The sequence below is a fragment of the Rissa tridactyla genome, chromosome 2 (genome assembly GCF_028500815.1).
Source record: "Rissa tridactyla isolate bRisTri1 chromosome 2, bRisTri1.patW.cur.20221130, whole genome shotgun sequence".
NCBI lineage: Eukaryota > Metazoa > Chordata > Aves > Charadriiformes > Laridae > Rissa > Rissa tridactyla.
Window position 1 is genome coordinate 137,195,781 of NC_071467.1, and position 26,008 is coordinate 137,221,788.

General features: G+C 38.7%; 1 long non-coding RNA gene across 4 annotated transcripts in view; it reads right to left on the reverse strand.

The window, feature by feature from the left end:
- LOC128905773 (uncharacterized) overlaps positions 1 to 26,008 on the reverse strand; it is a 156,207-nt gene that overhangs the window by 122,894 nt on the left and 7,305 nt on the right. For 3 of the 4 annotated variants that reach the window (XR_008464979.1, XR_008464980.1, XR_008464976.1), the window contains exon 2: positions 9,626 to 9,797. This is a non-coding gene — a long non-coding RNA (uncharacterized LOC128905773). Of the gene's footprint in view, positions 1 to 9,625; positions 9,798 to 25,427; positions 25,499 to 26,008 lie in introns of those variants that run through there. The other variant, XR_008464978.1, reaches the window with a different exon arrangement.

Consider the following 26,008-nt stretch of genomic DNA (forward strand, 5'->3'; position numbering starts at 1 on the left):
GGACAGACAAATTATAAAACATCTATGAAAGTAGGAAATAGTACTTTACATATGGAAGTTAGTGAATCTGATTAAGAAAGACTGAATTTCTTGGCTGCTTGTTGATGACACAAAAGGAGTTATGTCATTGATTTCTCTCAATGCTACGGGCACTTCATGCTGCCAGTATTGTGTCAAGTGGTCCTAAGGTAAATAATTCTTTTTCTGAAGCCAAAATGAAAATGAATGATTTTATACATTAAATATATATGTGTGTACACGCACACATGGGTGTATCTATGTGCTAGTGAGAATGTGTGTATGCATGTGTATCAGTTCTCTTTCATATCACACAAAGCTGCTTGCATATAAGGACATTCCCTTCTTTGTTTCAGTTATGCTACTGTTCGATTAATTTATCCTTTAGCTTAAAGGGTTTTATTTCTGACATGCTGATGGATGGATGTGAATGACAGTTCAGGGTGAAGGATTCTTTTCAGCCTTTTTTACTGTGCAAAACAGAGAAGGGAACCTCACCTTTGATCAATTTCCTTAACCTACAAAAGAGATTGTCATCCCGGTCTCAGTTCATATCTTCTTCAGACAAGCCTGATCCTTGCTTTTCTTATTCACTTATTCTTATATTTTTATATTTTTCCAATTCCTCATTTTCATGCAGCTACCTTTGGCAATGCTGACCATTGAGCTTGTGTAGTTCAGACGCTTGTGTACAGCAGACAGCAGAGTGTCTGCTGTAGGGAAAGTGGCAGGATTCTAAATGGTCTATTTTTGTTTCTGCAGTCTTTTTTCCTGGAAAATGTACAAAACCTATTAAAATAATTTGGCTGGCCTTCACTCTCTTTACTAATCTGACTGGCTAGCAAGTGACTTCATGGTAGCTGAGAAATACCTGTCTTCCAAACTGCACTAGTAACACCAATTAACACAGCAGGAAATATAAATATTTCTACCATGCAAGTAATCATTGCAAAGCAACCACACTCTGTTGAGCAGAGTGAATAATGACTCCCAATACCTGTGCAAGTTTCTACTTTCCAGCACTGAAAAAGAGAATAGGAGAAATGTATTTAAACCCTTTTCCAAGCAAGAACAGCTACACTCTTAATGGGGGAAAAAAATCCTAAAACTGTATTTGTCAGAATGTGAAAACGCCTGTGAGATGTAATGTCTATTAGCTTCTGTTTAGTGTATTCCTCACACCAGGGAATTGTATAATAAGAAACAGCTAAGGAGAGATCAATATTTGCTTACATGGATGTTCTGTATTCATAGGGATGGGTTGTGATTGATTGATTGATTTGTTGGCAACGTGAGATAAAAATAATTTAAATTGAAAAAAAAAGAGCCTAATGAGAGCTGTAGTCTAATCGAAAGAAGAATGGGAGACTAACACCAAAACAAGAAAGAGATCCCTAACAGCTCCTGTGACTTGCTTTATTAAAGTTTTGCGTGCGTGGAAAGAAAGGACAACAGAAAGAGAATGGCTTCTTCCCTAAAGCTGACCCCCAAGGTAAAATAAACAAATAAAAACACATCAGTCATCGCATAATATGAGAGGGACAATCTGGCTGAAATAATGCAGAGCACTATTTATTCTTCTCCCGTTTACAAATTAAACAGCTTTATTCTCATTTATTTGTGCTTATAATAGTGTTGCAGAGCTGATCGTACAAGCTTCCACACGGCAGTATTGGGACAATGCAAGAGTATACAGTAGCTAGAAGTCAATCCAGCACCTGATACCTTCAGAAGATAGTCCCTCCAGAAAAGAAAAGCTTTTCATAAATATTAAAGCACATACAGAATGTTCCTTTCCCCCTCCACATCAAATACCATACACTGTACTATATACCTATATGCTTTTTAGCCACAGATAATTATCAGCAAATGCTAAACAGAGAACCTGCACACCAAGGAAGCAGAGGGGGACCCGGAGCATTCACAGAGGCGTAAATGAATGAAGCTTGAAAATGGCATGAAACAGAAACTAGACTGTACATAAACTCAGCTCAATTACACTCTCTGTGTAAAAAGCTAACTACGTGTTCATAGTGGGCAATCTTTTGATGCATATTTTCTCTCCAACCAGTGCTGTGCCTCTCTTATCTGTACCACAGGTCTCTGCTGTCTATCCTGACTGTGTCTAGTGCAGACAGCCTTCTGAGATCAATGAAGGGGCACAGAAGGGGCAGGGAATAAGCAACAAAGATCCCCAGGGTAGATAAGAGTCTTAAAAATCATGCTTAAGGAAGGTGAATTTGTCCTGTGTGACTGAGTAGATTTATTTCAAGCTGTGTACAGTTCACTGAAAGCCAAAGACAGGTCCAGGGTTTTACTTGTCATTGCTTTTTAAAGGAACACTGAATTCATTGGATTTAGAGCCAGATCATGCAAGCTTTGTACATTGTCCAGAAAAGAGCAGCAACTACTGTCATCCAGCACAGAGTCAGTGTACAGATGCACCAAAGCATAAAAATTGCAGAGAGTCCTGAGCCTAATGTATAGCTGTGCACTTAGTCTGAAGTGCTCTTGGCAGAAAAGAATCAGGACATAACACTTAGGCTTAACACCAGAGTACCTGCTCTTGTCTTTTGTCTCCTGGTGGTGGTGAAGCAGCAGAACCAAGCTGGTTATAATGCAAAGTGCTTTCATCCATGCAGCATTACTGCCCCGCCTGCCCCACTTTCTTTATGAGTTTTCATTTGTGTGCTGTCTAGGATCAAGTATATTATCCCAATATATGACAGAAATATAAGGGAAACCTAGCGCCTCATAAGGGTTCATCCCTTATCATCACTGAGCCCATCCTAGCATTTCATACAAACCTCCCTTGCTCATAACTGCTATAAAACACAGCAAACTCTGAAGGACACCAAGATTAGACCATCATCTGAAAACAACACCATAATACAGAGTAAAAAGTTTGCTTTAAAGAGTATCTGTTTATGCAATTCGCTTTGCCTCAAAGCTGTGTAATTAGATAAAAGCTCTTTTCTTCATCTAAATTAGTAAATTCCAGTGAAACATCACTGGAGTTTCTGTAGCTCATCCCCTGTAACTTAGCACTATAATCAAAATATTAACATGAATGACCCAGAAAGCATGCAACCACTCACCATTGACACAAAACCACCTCTCCCAGGCCACATTGGCTTAAAAGCTACAAAAGAGGCCACTTCCTCATGCAACAGTATGAAATATTAAGGGAAAAATTCAGGAAATATTTCAAGCTCTAAATCTTTTGTTGATCATTTGCATAATAAAAAGCACCATTGTATACAGACAAAAGGCAGCTTTTCTCACTCACTGCTGCCCTTCTTGGCTGATGTATACCTATGAGAGTTTATAACGGACACAAGGGGTTGCACACCTCACTGCATAAGTGTGAACTTCCCGTCCTGCATGAAGAGTGTGAAGTCATTAGTCTTAACAATTCAGTCAACTCACCTGAGGATACATCTGGTCATGACTGCTAGACAAACCTTGGGAGGTCAATTCCCAACTTTGGCAGTGCAATTTATTTACATATAGATGATGAAAAATCAGCTCAAGAACTTAATACAAAACCATAAATCATATAACCAGATACAGCTGTCTGCCACAAGTAAAATCACCCCAATAAAACATCAGTGAAATACATTTTAAGCAGAAATGATCCAAAAAGCACAGGGCCCAACCACTTAAACTAAAATCAGTTCTCACTAATACCAAGACTTATACTCCATTTTGAAAGCCAGTCAGTAGAGATTGGGAGGATTTCAAACATTTGTTCTGGTGTCAAAATTATGGGCCAGGTTTAGAAACCTGGAGATCTACCTTCTGTTTCTGTCTGGCCTTACATAGTAACGCTGGCAGATTTACACGCTGACTACATTGCAACTGTCTTCGCAGTTTAGTGGGCAAAATTTAGGGGCTTCAGTTTTCCACGCATTTTGCAGGAGTCTTTGGAAGGCCAAGTCAACTCGTCTGAGCAGGATGCTGAGTGCAAAAGGTACCAAGTGCTCCTACCCATCTCCTCACTTTATCCATGGTTCGATCTCTTTTCAGTGGAAACTGGTATATTTTCCTCTTATAAAGAAACTGAAGGAAGCTAAAATAACTGATATTTGGAAAGCATACGCTGAATACTGCTAACTAAAACCAGATTTCTTAATCTACGGAGAAGGACTGACAGAGAAAACAAGAGAGCATTGCTGTGCTTGTCCTTAAACGCAAGCTGAGTGTCCTCAGTCATGGGACAAGAAAGAGGCAAATGCAGTCATTATTTAACACTCCATGGCCCTATCAGCCACACAAGTCTCCCAAGCCCTGTCACCAGTAATGTCCAGGTTTTCATACAGCTTCCACCCCACCAAAATAACCTAGATGAAGATTAGGTTTTTCATGGAATATCCCAGGTTGGAAGGGACATCAGAAGATCATCTCGTCCAAACTTTATAGGAAAGAGAGCCTAGATGAGATTTTCTAGCATTCTGTCCAATCTTGTCTTGAAAACCTCCAGCGACGGGACTCTATTACGTCCCTGGAGAGGCTGTTTCGGTGAATGATTGTTCTTACTGTGAAAAACTTCTTTCTCTTGTCAAGATGAAATCTCTCCCAGTGCAATTTGTACTCATTTCCCCTTGTTTTCTCCGTGTTTGTTTTTTTAAAGTGCAATTTTTAAAAGCGCTCTGTCTCTTCTAATACCCAAGCTGATATTTAGGGCTACGGACTTTAAGGTTCTGAGAAGCTGGATATTTACGTTTGTGCTTAGATGAAACCTGAACTTTGAACAAAACATGGCCCCAGATCTTCCCCAAGCAGCAACAGCAGCTGCTCAAACCATTAAAATCCACATGTCATTCATTGCAAAATATCTAAAGGAAGTAGAAATCCACCAAAGCCAAACAAAATTTTCAACTTAAAGAACTGACTGCTTTTACATCGGCTTCATATATATCTAAAACATAATTTCTTTCTGAAGTAACAACAAGTTCTTCAGGGATTTAGCGAACGAAGCATGTGTGCATTTTGCTTTTCTCTCTTTGCCAACCTTCCCCTCTAAACACATAACCAGGTTTAAAGGATGATTAAATAGGTAATGGAACGAGGCATAATGTGACATCTTACTGAAAGATAAGTGGGTAAACACAACTATTGAAACATTTCTTCTAGCTCTTGATAGATTAAATAAGCATCATTACACAGAATAGTCTTCACATTGCTTTAAATATTCTGTACATCTCCCATAAAACCTTTGTGTAAAATCCTTCCTTGCATATATAGAAATGAATCAGATCACTTTACAGCTGGCTATGCATTCTTTGCTGAGCACACTATGTTTTTAAATTGCAAAATCCATTTTTATTTTCTTTTTCATTTGTCACCTCACCACTGGAACGAAAGTTTCCTGGAGCTTATTGCACAGCACCTCTGACAATATCAAGTCTGCCTTCAGTACATTAGTATAAAAATTGAGGATAAACTATTACATTTATATGAAGTCAATGAACACGTACCGGAGACAGAAAGACTAAAGTATCTTCTGCCATAAACCTGCAAAAGACTTCTTGATAAGAATACAGATGTGCAAAATAAGGGGGAAATAACTCAACTTTTCATGCTCAGATATTTTCCAGATATCTCATTAATATTTGGGTAAATAAACTTGGTATGAATATGTCTACTTTGTTATCTTCCTTCTCACAACACAGCAACACATTACACAGTGTTATCCCCTCTTTGTCCTAGTATAAGTCAGACACTTTGAGATGAGGCACTGATGGATTTTATCTCTGAGATGTTCTCCTCTTTAATTCTGAATCATTCCAATCAATGTACACAGTCACAGCATACTAATGTAATAAAGCATTAAATATTGTCAGGGCAAACACAGTATAATGCTTTGTCATGATGTATGTTTGAAAAAAAAGAAGAAAAAGAAGAAAATATTTGTGAAACCTACATAAAGCAGAAAGGCTGAGCATCTTTTTCAGGGCTAAAACACTCTTCAGGATACTAAAAGAGAACCTGTAACTATTTAACATTTCTTCAAGAAAATGGATTAACAAAATATAGCTCTCTGATCAATACTTGCAGCATCATATATTATTTCCTGTGAGCATGAACAGAAAAATGCTATATATTGACTAAAGTGTGCTACATATCATTGAAGGGGACATGAAATCCTCTTTTGATCAGGAGTAAGCCACTAACCTGACCTTAGCCCAATCATCCATTTCTTGCACTGCAGTAGCACTTGATGGTTCCCAGACTCATTTTTTCTGGGAGTTTTCCAAACCATAGACAAATTCAGCCTCTGAAATCAAGAGATCAAAGTATTAGGTAACTTAAGATGAAATGAAATAAACAGAACAAATGGAGTATGAGCAGTGAGAAGGTAAAAAGCCCAAAAACACTTGGGTTCATAGACTAATGAGGTGTTAAAATCATAGTTCTGAATAAGAAACATTTTAGTTTTATTTTTCCAGCTTATAAAAATAATAAGAAAGAGTTCTGGTAGCTTTTGTCCCAATTTCATTTTATCCAGTGCCATGGAAGCCCCAAACGGTTACCAGAGGGGAACACAGCAGACAGAGAGAAGTTAGCACTTGTTATGGCAAATCAGGATCCACCCAATCAGACCATTGCCCCAGTCTGCTAGACAGTGTTCTGTATCAGGTACATAAAAAGAAAATTCAAGAAAGCAAACTATAGACATCTGTGAAATAAACGGCCTGTAGGAAAACATATTTTGCCTTGTCATTCTGAGTCTTTTAAGATCTATTGCAGGATTGTCACTCATTAATCTTATTGGACTACACATGAAATTACTTGGAAACTACTTGGCAAAAATCAACCTGTGAACTTAATTCTGCTCTTTTAAGTTTCACATTCTTCCAGTAGCTGAAATATTTTTAAACAAACAGTATTGTTCCCATCTTTCATGCAAAACCCTGCTGCACATTTGATTGCAAAGGAAAAGAAGAAACAAGGAATTTCACATCAAAGTGATTGCTAGTGCTAAGACCTATAAATTGTTGCAGAAGATAAATTGTTGCAGTCAACCGGCTCCTCAACCTCAGCTCCCACTCTCCACAATACACCAGATTAAAAAACAAAAAAAAAGAAAAAAAAAGAAAAACCAACTAAACAAACAAAAAAAACCCTAAACCAAAAAAAACCCAACAACACAGAAAACAGACTTAGAGTCCATGTGAATCTCTTTTTTCTCAATGTTGAACATGGATGAAATCATCCCACAACAGTATGCACCTGAAAAATTTGTTCTCACTTGCTACAGAAGAGACAGCGGAGGGACTCCTAAGGTCTGACCTCCTTCTCCCTGTAGCACCAAGGAGACCTGGAGCAAGGAGGATCCAGACAAGAAGAAGAAAGTGGTTTCTGTCCTTTGGGTGGCATGTGAAAGAAGCACTGGGCAAGCTTGGCAGGGAAAGGCAGCGGTTTAAGAAGAGGGACATCATCTCTGATGATCTGCCATCTCTGATGGCAGTGCCTGTGTAAATGATGATGATGTGGAGCCCATAATGCTAAACAACAGGGATGAACGTGTGGAGGTGGACCCACCAGTATCCCCTATTGGTATACGTTCTTACTGTTACTGTACACAGGCAAGAGGGCTAGTCATTCATATGACTAATATATTAATGTCACTGTGCAACACCAGTAATCACTAATGCTGGTCTGAGCCAGGGGGTGGAAAACCAGTGGCCAACGCAAGCCCAGTGTCCTGGTTTGAGGTAAAACAGAACCAATTTTCTTTTCAGTAATTTTACTTTTCGCTTAAGTGTCTTCTAACCAACTGCACTCCCTGAAATTAACAGCATATTTTTTAGACAGTGTCTGCTTCTAACAGATAATGTCTGATGTTTATAGTTAATACCAAGGAATGGTATGCAGAGAGGCTTCTGCTTATACTTATTGCTATAACAACCAAGGTCAGCTAACTTTATGTACCAAGTTGGAGGGTCAGAAGCAGAAAAGTGTAAATGGGTTGCACCTGTGGAGAAGAGCAGACAGGACAGGTGACCCAAAACTGACCAGCAAGATATTCCCTCACATCTGCATCATGCTTAGTATAAAATATGAGAGATCAAAGGGGTCAGCCTTTCTTCAATGGCCAGCATCCAAGGAAAACTCTGTTTGTTCATCTGTCTTTGATCCTGATCTGTATGTTCCTGAATCCAGATATGGAATCCAGTTCCTGTCCATTGCTGAGTCCAGTCTGGGACTTTCCCAGTGCCTGCCAGTGACATGATCATCATCCTGGGAGCTCGATACTGTGTTTGTATATCTTGTATGTATTTTATTATTTTCTTAGTAATATTATTATATTTTCTTTTTATTATTAATATTTCATTAAAGTAGTTTAGTTTCTTTTCAACCCATAAGCCTCCTTATTCTCTCTCTCTCTCCTTCTCTTCTGGGAGGGAAGAGAGAGTTTAAAGAGAGCATCTGTCATTCGTTTAATGGCCAACCTAGCCTAAACCATGAAAAACTCTTTAGAAGAAGGCTAAGAGGAGGTGGACACAGGCAATGTGCTCATAAATATAGGGGGTGACCACAGCCACTGTAAAGAAACCTGAACCGTGCTCAACACAAAGGGCACCACAAGTTGGCCTTTGTTTCAGAAAAATGGCACTACCAGTTGAGCAGATCACCTGGCTGTGTAAATGGTCTTTGTACTAAAATTTAAGTTTATTGTGTAAAAATGTGGTCATTCTACTTTGCCCAAAAGAAGTTTCAGAATAGTCATTATATCTATTCTGTGTTTTACAAGCAGTCCTAAGGATAGGCTCTAGGCCAAATACACAGCCCCTCTATAGTCAGGGCACCTTAGATACAGGCTTGGCTGAGACAGCTGTGCTCATAGGAGGAAAATTTTTAGATGCATTTTGCACTTTAGAGCATCAAAAGTAAATTTACCTGGTGTAAACATATCCTTTGTCTTGCCTATCTCTAGTTATCTTGTCTGACCAACTAGGGGGCCACTCATTAGGCAACAAACTCCTTGACATTAGACAGAAAAAATGTCCTATATTCCTTTCTAAGAAGGGCCTGTCCCATGTTTACATGGTGTTCATAGGTATCTGAAATTCGCACTGACTTCATGTCTTTTACAAGATTCAGAGGATCTTAGGACACAAGTTTGGGGTGCATGTCAAAATTCAGGCTACTCTTGGGATTAGCTATCCGAGAGCCTGGTTTATAGACTTTTCCTTTTTTACGTAAAAGACTATGAACCATGATCAAAAGGGGCTTCTTCTCAATAGCTATGAATCTTTTAATATGGAATTTTATTTGCAATCACACACAGATAAGTTTCTTTTGTATTTCTGATCCTTTTGTTCCAAAGCCTTGTTTAAGTACTGTAACTTCAATAGTCTCTTGCACAGACAGAGTTACCACTGGTAACTATTTATCTTTAGGTAAGGTGGTATGTGATCAAATCAATAGCTGGACTCCAATCCCCTGAAATGAAACATGGATAAGTCCCTTAAATATATTTTGCATATAGACATAATTGGTGGTACTTTGAAGTCCAGCCCTACATATCCAATGGGTACACCAAGACAGATAACATCCAGGATTCTAGACTTAATGGATTATTAAATGAAAGACTTACTTTTGGTTATAAAATTCTGTCCTACTGGCATAACAATTCTGCACAAGTTTCCACAGCACAGAAAAGCACATCAAAAGTAGAAGCAGAGGTAGAGGCAAGAAGAGATCGCTGGTTTCTGCTCGGTAAACCATGAACTCTGGGTCTTTTACATGCATAAAGTGCTGTCATAGTCCTAAGGAAAAGACAAAAGATAGAAAAGTTAAAAATGGTACCTCTCTGGCATCATTTTCCAGGGAACCAGAAACTCTATTCATTAGAAAAGGTTATAATTTTGTTTGTCAAGATGGATATTCATAGCATTAATCCATGAACTCTTCCTTGCTAGAACTACTTAAATAAGATAAATACTTTTCTCCTTCCCAAAGAAGGGTCTTTGACCCAGATCACCATAGTTGAAGACAAAACAATGTTTTTCAAGATGATTTAATAACTTACAATTTCCTTATCAAGAATTTGGGGGAAAAAATAGTTTACTGTAATATTCAGTTATAGATTAGGATGGTAGGTAAGGATGCATGCAAACACACACACACATCACAACTAATTCCATCTGCTATAAAGTTTCTCATAGGAGACTAAAAATGAAACATGCTTACCAGTAAAGATAGGCTTATACACTGTGTAGGGGTGATTTTACTCTATGCCCCTTATATTTCTGCATGAGCATGGATATTTTGCTTAATATTCACCTATTACATTTTTTGTTGCTGTCTGGATTAATTCTGACCAGATGGTTTCAGGGAAAGACAATTTGTGTATGTTATAAATCACAGCTGTGTTAGTTTCTAATTTTTAAGTTGCTTTATATTGTATTTTCTCCATCAAAAGCATAAAATCAGCATAGCATTATTGTGCTTCAGATTGAAACCTCAAACAAAACCATTATTTACACATCTGCAAAATATTCTATCTCCTGATTTTTTGCTTCTGGTAAACAATTATCATCAGCAAGCGACCACAAATCCCATTTGATTATTGAATCGGATTTAGGTAAACCTCCCAGACTATAGGACAGCTGGTATATGCACATAGTCTGAACACCTGCCATGGGCAAAATAGTCTTAACTAGGGGATTTTTTACTTAATTTAATTCATTGCCAGTTAACATCAACTTCTGGTTACCGATTCAGGTACTGGGAAAAAAAGAAGACAAACAATCAAACAGAAATTTAAGTAAACCTTTCCTCCCTCTTCTCCAGGCTCAACTTAAGCCGAATATCCATACTTCCCTCTTCCTCATTTCAACTTGTTTCCACTGCAGGTTACAGTCAGTCCGTCCTTCTCCCTTTGGAGAGGGAATGGGCAGCACAGGAGGAGGTTATGCACCTAGCAGTTTCTCTCTGCTGCTCCTCCATGTGTCTAACTGGGCTTCCTATGCCCCAGTGTGGATCTCCCATGGATTGCAGTCCCTCACCTGGTGTGCATTGACCACGCAGTCTCTCAGGGGTGTCCCTGTCCCAGCGTGGCCATAGTCCCACACCCTGCCAGGTGTGACCAACACACACATACAGCAAAGCTAACAAATGTAGGATGCACTAGACTTACAACACATATGCAAGCCAACTCTGCGCCATCAATGCCAGCCAGGGCTCCAACCTTAGTTTCACAGTATAAGTAAGAAGAACTGATCTCTGTGTGTGCACCTCCATAGATGGTAACCATTAAAGTAAAAGCTGATGTGTCCATCTACGTAATTTTAGACCTGTGAGTCCTAATAGAGTCAATAAGTCATTCAAAGCTTTCTATCAGATGTTTCATCAAATGAGGAAGCGGGGGGGGGGGGGGGGGGAGCATGCTGAATCTTCAGAAATAGGCAGAGCCTACTCTCTCTCTGAAAGAGACTCTAGCACTCCTTCTGTCTGCAGGACCTCAACAGTTTCCACTGGTCCCCTGGGGACTGTGGTCCTGCGAGGGGGCTGCTCTTCACAGTGACAGGCACTTTGCACTTCCATCTGAACTAAGGCAGCCTGAGGGAGAAAATGATCAAAAACTTACTCAATCTAATTGAGCCTGGAAAAACAGTCTGAATATTGATTTGTGTCCCCTTGACCTTTTTGAAATTAAATAATTGGCCCTCAGGAAGAAAAAGCTGCACGCCGCTGACGTAAATAAAGATATTAATTAGGTCCTGACAGAATATGTTCAAACTTCTCCTAGTTCTACAAATTAATTTCCATGGCAAAGCAAAGAGTATACAGCACAGTGTCAGAGTTATTAAGCTAATTAATAAAATGTATATTGGATTGTGACAAGCAAAGTTGAAATATTAAAAAAAAATTAAACTGTAACCTGGGTTCAAGTCTCCACATCTGGAATCTTCCTCAGACACGCTTACTAGAGAAAATATAATTTTAAAGACATTCTTAAAAGGCGATTTTAGATTTATTATGTACATTAAGGTAAAAGAAAAATCAAGTTGTTGATATTATTGAATAATGTACCATCAGCAACAAACTAACAAGGGGTATGTCTGATCTATTACTGTCTTAGTGATGTCTGGGTTTTATTAGATAATGCCCAACCTTTATACATTCGTGGTTAGAAGAATTCATCCCATACTAATAAAAATTAGATATATCATCTTCCTTACAAATCAAAAGGTTCTGATCTGTTATTTATATTTGATAACTTCTGATAAAGTGTCAGTTAGCAGATTTGCTGCCTCCAGAACCAGGCCCCAGTGACACCACCATGTTATCTCTCCTCAGCAGACAGAACCTGAGTGTTACACCCTGACTCAATTACTGAAAATTGTACAAAACACACTGCATTCTTAAAAGCATACACTTTACGAGTAATTTGCGGCCTTTGGCTTCACAAGCTTCAATAGGTGTGGTGTAGAAGAAGAATGAAGGGAGTCTGGGTCCGATGGGCAGCTCTCATCCTGGGGCTGTGCTGCAGGGCAAGGGCAGGTCAGAGCTGTCCCCCGTCCTGCCTGCTGTGACCCTGGGCAGAGGCTCCCAGACGTGGCAAGGAGGCCATGGACAGAGCTGATCCCCGGCCCATGAGAGCTGCTCTCAGCTGAGGCCCCGCCGGGCCCCTGCCTTGGGCACCATGTCGCAGCTGGGCCTGGGCCTGCTGCAGGCCCTGCTGAGCCACAGCCTGGCCCCAGCTCGCAGGCAGGTGGCCTGGCCTGGCCTCAGCCCAGCCTTGTCCCAGGGACCTGCCCGCCCATCTGGAGCCTGTGTCTGACCCCGGTTCCCCTCACCAGGCCTCTGGGATGACATCCTGGCCCAGCCTTGGCCTTTCCCTGTCCCCAGGGAGCTGCCAGATGGCCGGGGCTGAGACTGCCCTCAGCTGCCCCCAAAACTGTTGGTGGGATGTGCCCTGGCTGCAAGGTCCTGCCCCACAGTTCCCAGGAGCCCCCATGGCCCCTGGTCCACAGCAAACTGCTGACCCTCACTGTGCCCCAACACAGAGTCTCTGGAAAGCTTTGCTTGACCTAGTATCTCCCTTTCCTTCCCTCCTGTCTCACTCAGGAGACACGTCTAATCTTCCACCACATAACTAAGCTTGTACATACATATGTCCAAGTAGAATTACCCAAGTCAATCTTACTTACTTCAAAACTGCTCAGCTGCTATAGGGCTTACAAACAGTTTGTAAACCCAAAGATGATGGGACAATCTGGTTTCTAACTGAACATCTGCATGAAATTAAATGAAAGGTGAGGTTACAAACTCAGAGGTATACCTCCATGGGCCGATCATAATAGGATTCCCATGAGGAAGAAGGAAGACAGTGATGTATGTATCACACCAGATATCAGCTGGCTGACAGCAGTGGAAAATTTGAATCAAGGAGAGAATAACTGGAAAGCTGTACACATTAAATTATGATTAAACTCTTTGCCCTTTTCTCTATTGGTGGGATCAATTCACTTCACACATAAATCATTTCCAGCCAAGCAGAGGTTGAAAACTTCATGGAAAGTCTCGAGACAAGTGAGCCTCAGGTGTGGAATGACAGCTCGCAGAAATAGCTCTATTTTCTGATTTTCTTAGTTTGCAATCCAAAAGAGAAAATAACATTTATAAATCATAAGAGCTGTTACCCCTGCTGTGGTTGCACTCTAAGTCAACATCATCTAGCATCATCACTATTAAAAATGCTAAGTAATTCTCCAGGTACAGCCCAGGATGTAGAACTCCTAGAAAACAAAAAGCTGTTCTAAGGTTATGTCCTTTTAAAGTATGGCCTCTTATAATCACATTTTTTCAAGTACTATTGCACATTCATTCAAGTTTTAAAAGTTCATTGAATAAAATCTAAGCCACAAGCTTGCTGTATAACAAGATTTCTTTGGAGACTCTGCTTTAAATCAGTAGTTCTTCAATACATCAAATGACAGTCACATCATGTTTTCTTTTCCCCATTCAGTCATTGAGATATGACTCTGAGCAAAGAAAGTATCATAAAGGCTTAGTTATTTTAAGCTTTGCCATATCTTAAGAACAATCACTTATCCTCCAGATAAACCATCTTGCTACAGATATCACATAAATAGCTTTATTCATTTGGAAAAATTTGTCACTATACCTTACAAAAATCATTCAAACAAATAACATAAGAGCTGCAGTACATATCTCTTCAGTAGAGAACCATTTAGAAATAGATTTGGACCTCAGAACCCAGACAAGAAGAGTTAAGAATGAATCACCTGAAGACCTGATCAGAATTTATAGATAGCAGGAAAAGATGCTCATAATGGCAGCACTGAGTTCTAGGCCTGTTGGTTACTGTACTGCCATAAATTATTAAGAAAATTTGCCCTGGGGAGGCAACAAAGGCAACTGAAATAATCATTAAAGTTTAGTGGACTGACAATGATTGTCCTCAGTAGTCAGCCACACAGCTTTTACGTGCCTGTGAAGCATGTGGATATTACCAAAGCTTTCCCAGATAACCATACTGAAAAGACCGTTACAAGTTCAGGGTATGAGCAGCAATAATTGAAGTCACAAAAAAATTGGCCTTCACATGGCAAAGGCTATTGTTATAAGCAAGAATTTAACAATTTATTGTACTGATCACTCAAGTTATTTTGCTGGTTACAAAATTAAAATAATAAGTAAATTGTGATTCAAGGCCATACCTTTTTCTTAGGGAAAAAAAAAAAAAACAAACAAAAAAACCCAAAACATTACTACAGACTTTATTTATTTTATTTGTCTCTAGAAATATTTCCACTTTTTTTTTTTTTGCATTTCCAGATGCTGCTACTATAATGCATATAGTAACTCAGCTGTGTCTTAGCAAAACCCTTAAGTCTTGTCCTCCTAAAACTGTCTGGGCTTGTTCACGGCAAAGCACTATACTGTCACCAAAAAGCTAAACAAGGCTTTGAAGTTTTCTGAAACTCTTTTTTGTCAAAAAAAGCTTCCAGGATTACACTCACTTGATAGGTGAGAGTAGTACTGTTGATTAGACCTCTAAATCAGCTGCCAGAGAAAGAGAAAGTAAGCCGCACCTGAGGGGATACAAATACCAGCATAGCCAGTGTCAATGCTGAAAGTCCTACAGACCTCTGTGTTTCCCCTGGGGAATAACATATTCAGATGCTTGTAGATCTAAAGAATATACAAATCCTACCCACTTCTTCCACTGGAAAAAGAAATAAAGTCATGAAGACTTCTAGTCATTACTTCAGGTATATTCAGATGTTAAACAGACGTTGTCCCAAACTCTTTCTTATATATATCTCCATCTCAGCAAGAACAGTGTATCTGTTTTTGAGAGCAAAACCAAATTTGTTTACGTGAAGTTTGGGAAATAATTTATTATTAAACAATTTTTGCAGTGACTGTGCAGTGCTAACAGTTGGTTAATTGTTATACAAGAGGTTTATAAATAGTTAGAAAGCCAGCTTCTAATATTTCACTGATTTACCAGGAACTACCTACAGGTAGACAATAATATTGGGAAGAGGTTAGTCAGAATCACCTGGAAGGTAACCTATTTCACATTTGGGGCCGGGTGGTGGGGGAGCAAAGGCACAGCCTTGCTGACCTGGCAGGAATAGGGAAATACTACATGCAGGCAAATGAATGAAGGGAACAGCTCTGCTCCATTTTTAAAATAGAAGCTGCAGGCTCAAACAGAGCAAAGTCAGAATGTAATCAGAGTCTAGATAATCTCAGCAACTGAAAACATGTGAAGGAATTTGGAGTTGAAAGTGGCTGCACACAGAACCAAAAGAACTTTGTTGTCTGCTATTACTGTATGTTCAGCAATGAGGGGTTTGGGAGGAATTCACTGCAATTTATTATTAGATGGAAATCAAATTTGAAGAATCATTGGGATCTATTCAATGTAAAGTGCAATCCAAAGTATTTGGGGATATTCATACCACAAGAAGTTTTTCAAAATATTTCTCCTTTCCTAGTTACCAGGACTAATATTAGCTGCATGTGAATATCAAATGTAATTCCATTTCAAGTATTTTTTTCTTAAAACAGTATCCTAAATTCAATCTCTCCTATAAACGGTTCTGTTAAAGGCAGTTGTTTCAAATACCAACATACCAACCCACATCTCTACTGGGGAAGAGAAAGAAAGGGAGTATGAGGAGAGGAGAGAATTTATAAGCTCCAACTATAGATTAGATATGCCTTCTTCATTCTTTCATTCCACATACCATTCATCTAAATATTTTTCTCTTTTTTAATTCAATCCTCTATATCCTCTCCATAAGTATTTTAAAAAGAATTGAAAATAAAAGTGCTTAGTATTGCTTTTGGCTATCCAAATTCAGAGAGTTTAAAAGCTCAATAAATCAATTAACAAAAAAAAGGCTTGATCCAACCAGAATTATTTTTGAAAACTGCATTTTGATTTTGACATATTCTTTAACATATTATGATAAATTAAGTTGTTTTTACGATTGCCAATATTTTTTTTTCGTAAGAAGAAATCAGCCCTTCCTGGGCAAGAAACCCGTCAACTCTCACAACTCTCAAAAATCATCATTATTTTTTCAGTGTGAAAACATTTATTCCATGAATTCATGATCAATACCTACTTTAAGTTCGCACTATTTAGTCCACATTATATGAACCAGATCTAATGCACTTTTAAACTGCTTAAATACTGCAGAAAGGATGCAATGTGACTATAGGCAGCAACCAAAGATTTGTCATAGGTACAAATAGTGCCAGGTTTTATGGCTATCTCAGCTATGTCTCTCCACTACCAGTCTGTCTGCCAGGTGTGTCAGAGAAGAATGGAGTGTATTAGAGCAAGAAAGGAGTCTTCCCTGATGTGGCTTTACTGAGGATATTGCAAGAGTGTTGCAATTTAGAGCAATCCAGAAACTGCTCTAGGTCAGTGAATCCACCCCATCTGAAAACTGAATATCCATAAGATGATCTACAACAGGAGCCTAAGGAAGTCCCTATCCCTTGTTTCTTTCCCTTAATGGAACATCAGTGCAGGATCTAATAGTGAAGCTCCTCAGAAAACCTGTTAAATCTTGATTAGCGGGATAGCGTAAGATAGAAGAACATTTCTAATAATGGAGGGAGTAAAGCTAAAAAAGGAATGAAAGCTTGCCTGTGGGAAAGTGAGACTAAGAAAACCCAGTTATTTCTTTTTTTTTTTTTTTTTAAATTATCCTATACATTGCAGTATTTTTGAGGAAGAGTCAGTCCGTTACAGATCCATGAATTTGAGAGGCACTAAAAATGCTTGATCTGGACTTCTTTTCAGTGAACCTTTGCCTTTCACATCATTGCCTTACATCTGCAATTTCCAAATCGTTATTCGATTGCCAAGCTATTGTACACATTTCAGGATGCCAGCCAAATTCTAATAATGGCATCATTAAGAGAGAGCTATTGCAATGGTAAGCGCTGTATTACTTTGCTCATTTTGCCAATCAATGATGTCAGTAATATCCTGTTCTTTAGGAACCCTAATTAAATTCTTTCATTGAAATAATCAACATTTGTGTTTCCAACCACTTTGCAACTACAGTAATTCTTTGTCTGCCAGCTGTGAGAATTTCCTATCCTACCCTCTCACATCAGCAAACTGAAGGGGAAAAGTTCATTTCACACTTATATAATGTATTCATGGTTGAGGTAGGTAACAGACATATTTTGCTTGTAATACTAAAGCCTAAGCCACAAGCAAAGATAGCTTGGAATAGACTCAAGTCAAATAAATAATTTATCAAATGAAGTCTTAACAAAGTGTCTTCAGAAACCACTGTTCTTTAATTAGTAGATCAAACAGCTAATTCACTAATTGATGCAGGAAGAATATGATCAGTCTTCATTTGTATCTAAATCAACCAAAACTAACAAACAGTATACTTTAATTATATCAAAAGTCATTTGCAGAAGGTTTGCATATGAGTAGGACTCTGGTTCATGAATTCTAATACACAAAACGAGCCAAAAACCATGCCAGCAAAAGAGATTAAAAACAAAGACGCAGACTACCTGCAAGATAAACTTCAGAAGAATGTTCTGCTGTGCACTTTTGACCCTATTACTACCAGTGTTACACATAATGCATAGTGGCTTGAATCTAGAGCCAATAATTATTTCTTCCATAATGCAGAGCCTGATGCCTGAGCTTTAGGTGGTATCCACTGCCAAGGAGAGCCATTAGCTCATAGTAGAAACCCAGAGAAATGTTCTGGCTAAGCAGAAAGCACAGTGCCAAAAACTACCACGTAGGAAATGTGAAACACAGGAGCATAAGCACCCTTATTTACCTGGGATCCACAGCTTAGAAATTCTTTTCTGAAATAAAGGGATCTATTCAAAATATCCCGTTAAAGAAAGGCTCTTGCTTTTCTTTGTACATAGATTTTCTATGGGAGATAGTAGCTAGAACCCTCCTTCTTGAAAGCTTCATGTCTTGGGAAGACTGAAAAGGTTAAAAAACCCACCTCTTCCATTTCACAGAAGGGTGAAGCCACCTTACACCCTGTCCATTGAAGCTTTGATACTGTGCAGAAAAGAATGGAAGATTCTACATGCAGAAAAAGCCTAGAATCATAGAAAATTTTAAGTTGTAAAGGACTTCTGGAGGCAGTCTAGTGCAACCTCCTGTTCAAAGTAATCTGATCTAATTTCAGAGCAACCTGATCTAACTTCACACTTCACACGGGGCTTTGTGCAGACAAGTTTTGAGAATGTCCAATGTTGGAGATTCCACAGCCTGTTACACTGCTTGGTTATCCACAGTGAGCACACTTTTATTTCTTTAAGTCCAGTTTTGTACTGTTTTTTCTTGTCCTTTCATCACATACCTCTGAGAAGAGTCTTTATCTTGTCTATAGCTCTCCGTTAGGTACTGGAAGACATCAATAAGCTCTTCCCTTTACCAGGCTAAACAAATGCATTTCCCTCAGCACAATTGTCCCCATTATCAGCCACTGAGATGTGCCATTTGAAATTTCTTGGAATGGACTTTGATCACATTGCCCATTGGTCTAGCCATTTCTCCACCCACCTAATGCTTTATCTGTGCAGTCCATATCTCTCAATTTGACTAAGAAGATACCATGGGAAGCTATGACAAAAGTCTTGCTAAAGTTAAGTTAAATGATATCTACTGCACTCTCCATATCCAATGAGTCAGTCATTTGAACACAGAAGGAACTGAAGCTGGTCAGGCACAATCTGCCTTTGATAAACCTGTGCTAACTATTCATCCTCCTTGTCTTTCTCTCACTATGAAAAAGTCTTCTAGAAGAACATGCTCCATACTTTTCCTAGGCACAGAAATGATGCTTACCAGGCTCCAGATCCCTTTTCTTGCCTTTTAGATGGGCGTAACATTTCCTTTCCTTGGCCAATGGGGACTTCCCACAATTGTCACGAGCTTTCAAAGACAATAGGAACTGTGGCCTTGCAATGTTGGATAGTGCACACTTGCAGGCACCCAACCTGGTTGCAGACCTGTGTCTATCCAGTTTTCTTAAATAGTCCATAATTTGATCCTCCTCTACCATGTGTAGCACTTCTCTCCCTGAAACAACAGACCTTGCCACTAAAGACTGAAGCAAAGAAGCTGCTGAGTAGGTGATTTTTCCACACTTTTCATCATAAAGTCTTCAGCCTGATGGCACAGCTCAAACCCACATTTTCTTCAGTCTCGCTGTTGCTGCCAATGTACCTGTAGAAGCCTTTCTTTTTACCAACTCCATCTGAGCTTTGGCCTCCTAATGACATGCCAGCATGCCTTGGTGACGCTTCTGTATTTCTCCTATATTCAGTTCCCACTTTCACTCCCTTATAAAGGATTATGACTCCATGGTTGTTAGTGTACTTAATAAGGTGGGAGAGTCCTAGGTTTTGGACTCTGTTACATAAATTGGTTCTGCAGTTTAATATCAATAAATGAACAATACTTCTTAATTGAATTTACTGATCTATCTCCATTTGGTCATCCTTCTCCAGCCTATGGGGCTGGCTTTCTATTCTGTACTGTTGCTGTGTTTCTGCTGTGAAGGAGTAGAAAATACCAGCTTAGCCAACATCCTCGTGAGTAAGGTGCTCCTGAAACATGAGAGATCTAGCTGTGAACCTCCTCAGGACAGTGTGGGACTTGGGTGCATGTCTGAATTCAGAGCCGGTGAGATTCTCTGACCACCCGCTTAGGGTACAAAAGGACACATTTTTCTTTTGCTACAGTTCAGAAACAAATGATTGGTGCTCTTCCTAAGGAGAGTACTACAGTTTGCTGCTATGTCTGCTCTGAAGATATTAGATGAACTGAGTGTCTCAGAGGTCTCAGGCGGTAGAACACATACTAGGTTCATGTCAAGAGGGCATAATGGAAAAGAAATGAAGAAATATTTCATTTCAAGAAGAAATAAATCATATCCTAAAGAGATTATACAAATTGGATCGGGAGGATTTAAGATACAAGCTAGTGGTGGTCTGAGCTAAACATTATCTCCAGGTTTTAGGTCTAAGTGACAGATGGCTGATACTGTCCATAGTAACTAGAGAAGGGAGGAACAGACCTTGGAATAGTGATGAGCTTTCTCTAAGATGATGTCTGGACATTCACAAATTGGTGACAGAAATATACATTAGGATTTTACATTGAACAGGAGACGCATGAGGTCAAAGAGAGAAAACGTGTTTCCATGTGCGCACAGTACTGAAAGATATCGGCCTTACTAAGCATCAACACTGTTGTGTATCTGTGACACTTTGTGTCCCTGTCCACATCAGTCTGTTCCACCTCTGCTCAGAACTGCTGGGTACAGGGGAACTGCGGTGATAAGTGGGTGCCCATGCAGAGGGCTTTGTGTTGGGCAAGGAAATTCTGTGTCCTTTGGTGGAGTGGTGAACAACAGGACCATTTGTTCGGTGCTTCTAGTGCAAACATGAGTGAAGGACTCAGCCTACAGAGGTGGGGCTGACTGAGGATCAGAAAGGGAAAGAGAAGGCCCAAACTGTGGTTGCCCCCAAACTCACTTGTTGCCCAAAAGGTCTAATAATGCTATGTTTTCCAGTGGTGTCAGGATGCTTTTTTGATATCAGCAGGAGGAAAGATTCAAATAACATTTTCTGTGACTGGCACAGACAGAATAATGAATTTGGAAAAAAACCAAAATGACGGAAGAGCCAGACATACAGTCTCACTGGAACCAATAAGCTCAGAAGAAAAGGACTGAAACTTTGACTAAAAGAACTCACCAAAGATGAATTTGGAACTCCACCAACCTCAGTTACTATTAAAGAAAGAGAAGACTTTACTCTCTTAATTGAGAAGCAGAAAGAACATTCAAAGAGCAAGTCAGGATAACATATTTGAAAAGCAATTTAGGAAAGGCAAGGCTGCTGTAAAAATAGTCTCTCTATAGTCAAGATACACTGTTTTACTTAATGTTCAGGGTTATCAGCAGCAATTTTTATCTCTCCACACATCAAGTAGAACCATTGTTTTAGTGTGAAAAGGAAGGGTACTATAGAGATAAGATTTGGTGCTAAACCAAAGTTAGCTCTCTGATACTTTTAGTAGTGGTCTAAGAATAAAAATAAATGCAAATGAAAATATTCACTAGATGTTATCAAAGCAGAAGGCAAGAGCCTATCAAACCATCAAATATTATTTAGTTCAAGTATAAAGTCCATATCGATAGAAAGTTAGTTAATTAGCACTAGGCACAGACATTTCTTTGGATCACATTCAAACTAGGAGTGGAAAAAATTGTTCAAATTGAGCAAATAATCTGTGAAGGCCTCTAAAGGCTGCTTTACCAGCAATAGGAACAAAAGAGAATTTGTACTTCTTAATGGATTTTTTCCCATTAAAATAATAATTTCACTGCATAATTAACTAATAGAAATCCTGGAAGAATAGAAGAATAGCTGCATATTTTGCCAGTTACTGTAGTAGAAAACAGAGATGTTACTGCCTTCCTTTCCATTGTCTTCTGTCTACATATATCCTTTTTATTTGCCTTCTATCTGACTGATGAGTCTATGCATCCTTTCAACATGCGCAGCTTTCAACACTGTTATTAGAAACAAAAAAAAGGACAAAAGTGAAAACTGCATTTGTTTTTAATTGTGCACTGAAAAAGACAGATCCCCTTCCCATGCTTATAAGCCACATGGGAAAGAACTACATTTTTTAATGGTACGATTAGATTGTTTTGCTTTACCTGGCATTCCCTGCCATAATTGCAGAGTCCCCATCTGTCAACAGAGACACTGAAATTTGGCAATGACTTGATAAATGTCTCTCACAGTGCCAGTGTTGTTGGTGTTCCATGTCACAGAGACAGTGATAATAACAGCTATTGTTTCTTGGGGCAACAAAATAGTTCTTTAGATTTAGCGACTGCTTGTCATGGATTATACTAGCTATATGCACCTTTTAGCTGAATTTCATTCAACTCAGGCGGCTGACTGTTTTGAAAACCATGTATTACTTCCTGTATATGCTTTAAGCAAATAAAAGCGTAGGACATTTACATGAATCAACTAAGAATTATTTGTGATCTCCTAGAGACCAAATCTTTCTGGATTCATTCTAATAGCAAAAAGGTCAGGCAGGACAGTTGCTGACTGGTTCCTGGCCTGAAAGTCAAAACTTTTTAGAAAAGTCTCCTAATCATCAGTTCATACATTATTTTGGATGCAGAGGGGAAGGTGAAATGCACAGTTCAACCCAGGAGTGGTCAAAATTTTGCCATGAATACATCATAAAGAATAATTTTTTAAATTCTAATTTTTCCCTTTGATCCACAAAGCGATAACAATTTATTTGGGTTTTTTTATAGGATATTTATCAGTTGGAAAGCATTTTATAAGGAGTTGATTGGAGAATGTCATATTTGTAATTGGAGCTGTCTGTGTTGAATTCAGTGATAACACGATAAGTCTATGTGCCAACGCTGGGAATCATGGAATTATATTGCTGGCATGCAGAACAAACAATATAAATTTAAAATTTGCTTTCCACATTTTAGGGTAGCTAAAATTTGCTTTTCCATGGGATCCACTAGCAAAAAGTTCATGAACCAAGTAAAACCATTCAAAATTTTGCATATCTGTGGAAAGGCTGTGTAGCGTTCAACTAATGTTAGCAGTTCTAAATGCTGCAGATTGCGTGCTTTAGAGTAGGCTAGAAAATGAAAAGTGGAAACAACTTCAACAATTTCTTCAAATTTAAGTTAACTTGGAAAAAGAAAACTAATAATCAGAGAAATTTAGAAAGGGGATTCTGTATCAGGAACCATCTTTTTCCTGGTTATTCCCTATTACCTGGAAAATCATTTGTGTATAAATGTTTGTCTAAAACACAGTTTAGTCATGCAGCCTCAAAGAAAATCTTAATGCCTATATGTCATGTTTTCGTGATCTGATAGTGAAATTTCTACAAATTCTGCTTGGAGCCACTGAGTTCAACACATTAACTCTCTGTAACAGATTGCATGACGGTACATACTACATCTGAAGTTAAAGGTTTTCTCTCTAGTCAAACCTGCTCTAGTTTAATTAAAGGTGCGATTTCAACTCCACAAGACAAGCGATGTGATAAATTTGTCTTCTATAATTCAATTCACACTTCATAGATATTTTTTAAGTCATTTTCATCTCAGGTTAAATCAACACATGCCAAGATTGCACAGAGTTCAACCTCATGGACAGACTAAATCAAATTCCTTCTAACCAATACGAAAATACATTGGTAAAACTTCAGCATGGTATACACTAACAGGACTAGTAGTTGTAGAAAAAAAAGGTGATACATGGCTCTTAGATAGCATAGCCAACTGTGGAAATCTGTATGTCTAAAAAGGAGACTATGGAAAAGGTAGCATAAAAAACCAGAACAGCATTGCCTAAATAGCATAATAAAGATTTCCAGCTTGTACCAGCTGAACCTTATTTTCACAATTCCTGGGAACATGCTTTCACTGTTCTATTTTTTATTCTACAGCCTGCGTCAAGTATTAAAGAGTTTAATACACCTACTCTTTGGTATTGCACAGTTTTCATAGCTGAGATGCATAATTAGGCTTTGATTTGCAGTTTCTAATTAGTAGCAGAAGCAGTATCTAAGTAACAAGCTGTAGTACAGAACTACCAGATTTAAGGAGGCAAGAGGCATAATAATTTAAATTACTCCTACATGTTGTTGGAGTTGGTTTCAAAAAAATGTAGTTTAAAAATTCTTGCTTAAAAATCTAGACTTGGAAATAATTTTGAAAATCTGTAGTACTACAAACTGAGATAACAAGCATAATTTCTTCAAATATGTTGCTCTATCTCATGAAAGACATAGCAGATGCAGAAGGAGTCATGGCACAAGAGAAGAAATTATTAGAATATATATATCGAAAGTTCATAATATTAACTAAATGGAAGATCTTTTGAGACATTACAAGTGTATGCTCACTGACAGCATAAGAATTTCTTAAATTCCCATACCAGAGGACTAAGGAGTCCTGGATCTGGCCTGAGATCAGCTCCAGTGCTGAGGAATGGGGGTTGGGATAATTTCACCTCCCAAAGAAACTTGTTCTGATCTTCAGTTGCTGGAGAAGGATCAAATCCTGATTTACAAAGTTTTGTACTCCTTGTAATATTTTTTGTTGGTACTACTTATTCCAATAGTCTTGTTCAGTTCCTCCTTGAACTTTGCTAAATCCATCGATTCAAGGACTCATCTCAAAGCAACAGTTCCTTTTGCTTTCTGTCATAAAAAAGAGATAAAGAAGACAATCTGAATTACTAAACTATTCAACTTTGAGTTCGCTATTATTTGCAGCTTTCCAAAGTAAACATAGCTAGGTTTTAAAACTGCCTTCAGGTTAAAGTGTTTCTCCCTGTACCACATCTTGTCACCTCTATCTGACCTCTCCATAGTCTTTCAATATCCTTTCTGAGATGGAGTAAGAGTTACAGTATCGTTGCTGAGATCAGATTGTTGATTTATTGGGATAGCAGCTTTATACCGTATTCCTTACTACTCCCCATCCTATTCTTTATTACCGTAACATCTTGTTTCCATTTTGTACAACTGCTGCTCGTTAAACCAGACTCTTCATCCAGCTATACTCCAAAGCAGACAGGCCCATTTCCTGAGTTAATACAGGTAATTTGGAGCCCTGTATGGTAACTCAAAAATTTATGTAACAGCTCTGGAGGCATCTAAAGAGATCTTTTCTCCCCTCTAGAACTGCAGGGAATTAATACTGCTTTCAGATCTCCTACAGGCCACAAATATCAAGCCAAACATGTCATCCAGAAAACAATGAAAAACATGAAGAAAATCTAAGAGACAGATTTACTAGAACTGAAGTAATGCTTTGACTTACCCATTGGGACAAAAAAGTGTATGAACTTTTCCTGTCAGAATTTCGTTCATCCAGACATGATGCCACATGGGGGAAAAAATAGTTCAGGTCTTGATGAGGAAAAAAATGTTCACCTAGGTTGAAGAAGGTAGCCAGCTGGAACTGGATGCACCACAGGCATCAAAGTCCTCATTTCAATCTGTGTTAGCTATGTAAAAAGTGTTCTCTAGATCTGAATATGGGGTTTTTTTCTTCATTGAGGTAAAGTCCTAAATTTATCTTTTCCTGTCTTTACTCATTTAGAAACAGCTCTTACTTACAGAGACCAAATTAAAGCTAATCATCCTTGTATTCCAACAAATGGGATAGAAATCCTTTCCCATTGTCCTTTACAGTACTGTGCAGTACCTACAGCACAGTCAAAACCCAGACAAGTTATCAGTAGAGTAGCTGGCTCAGACACCAGCAATAGCATTACTATAGCAGAAGAAGAGCCCAGGCACACTTCACAGCGAGAGCTCAGCTTCAGGCAGCTGTGACTATATTCTTACCAATACCTAACACAACTAGCTTAAATTCGTCTGGGTTTACTACAGTAAGTT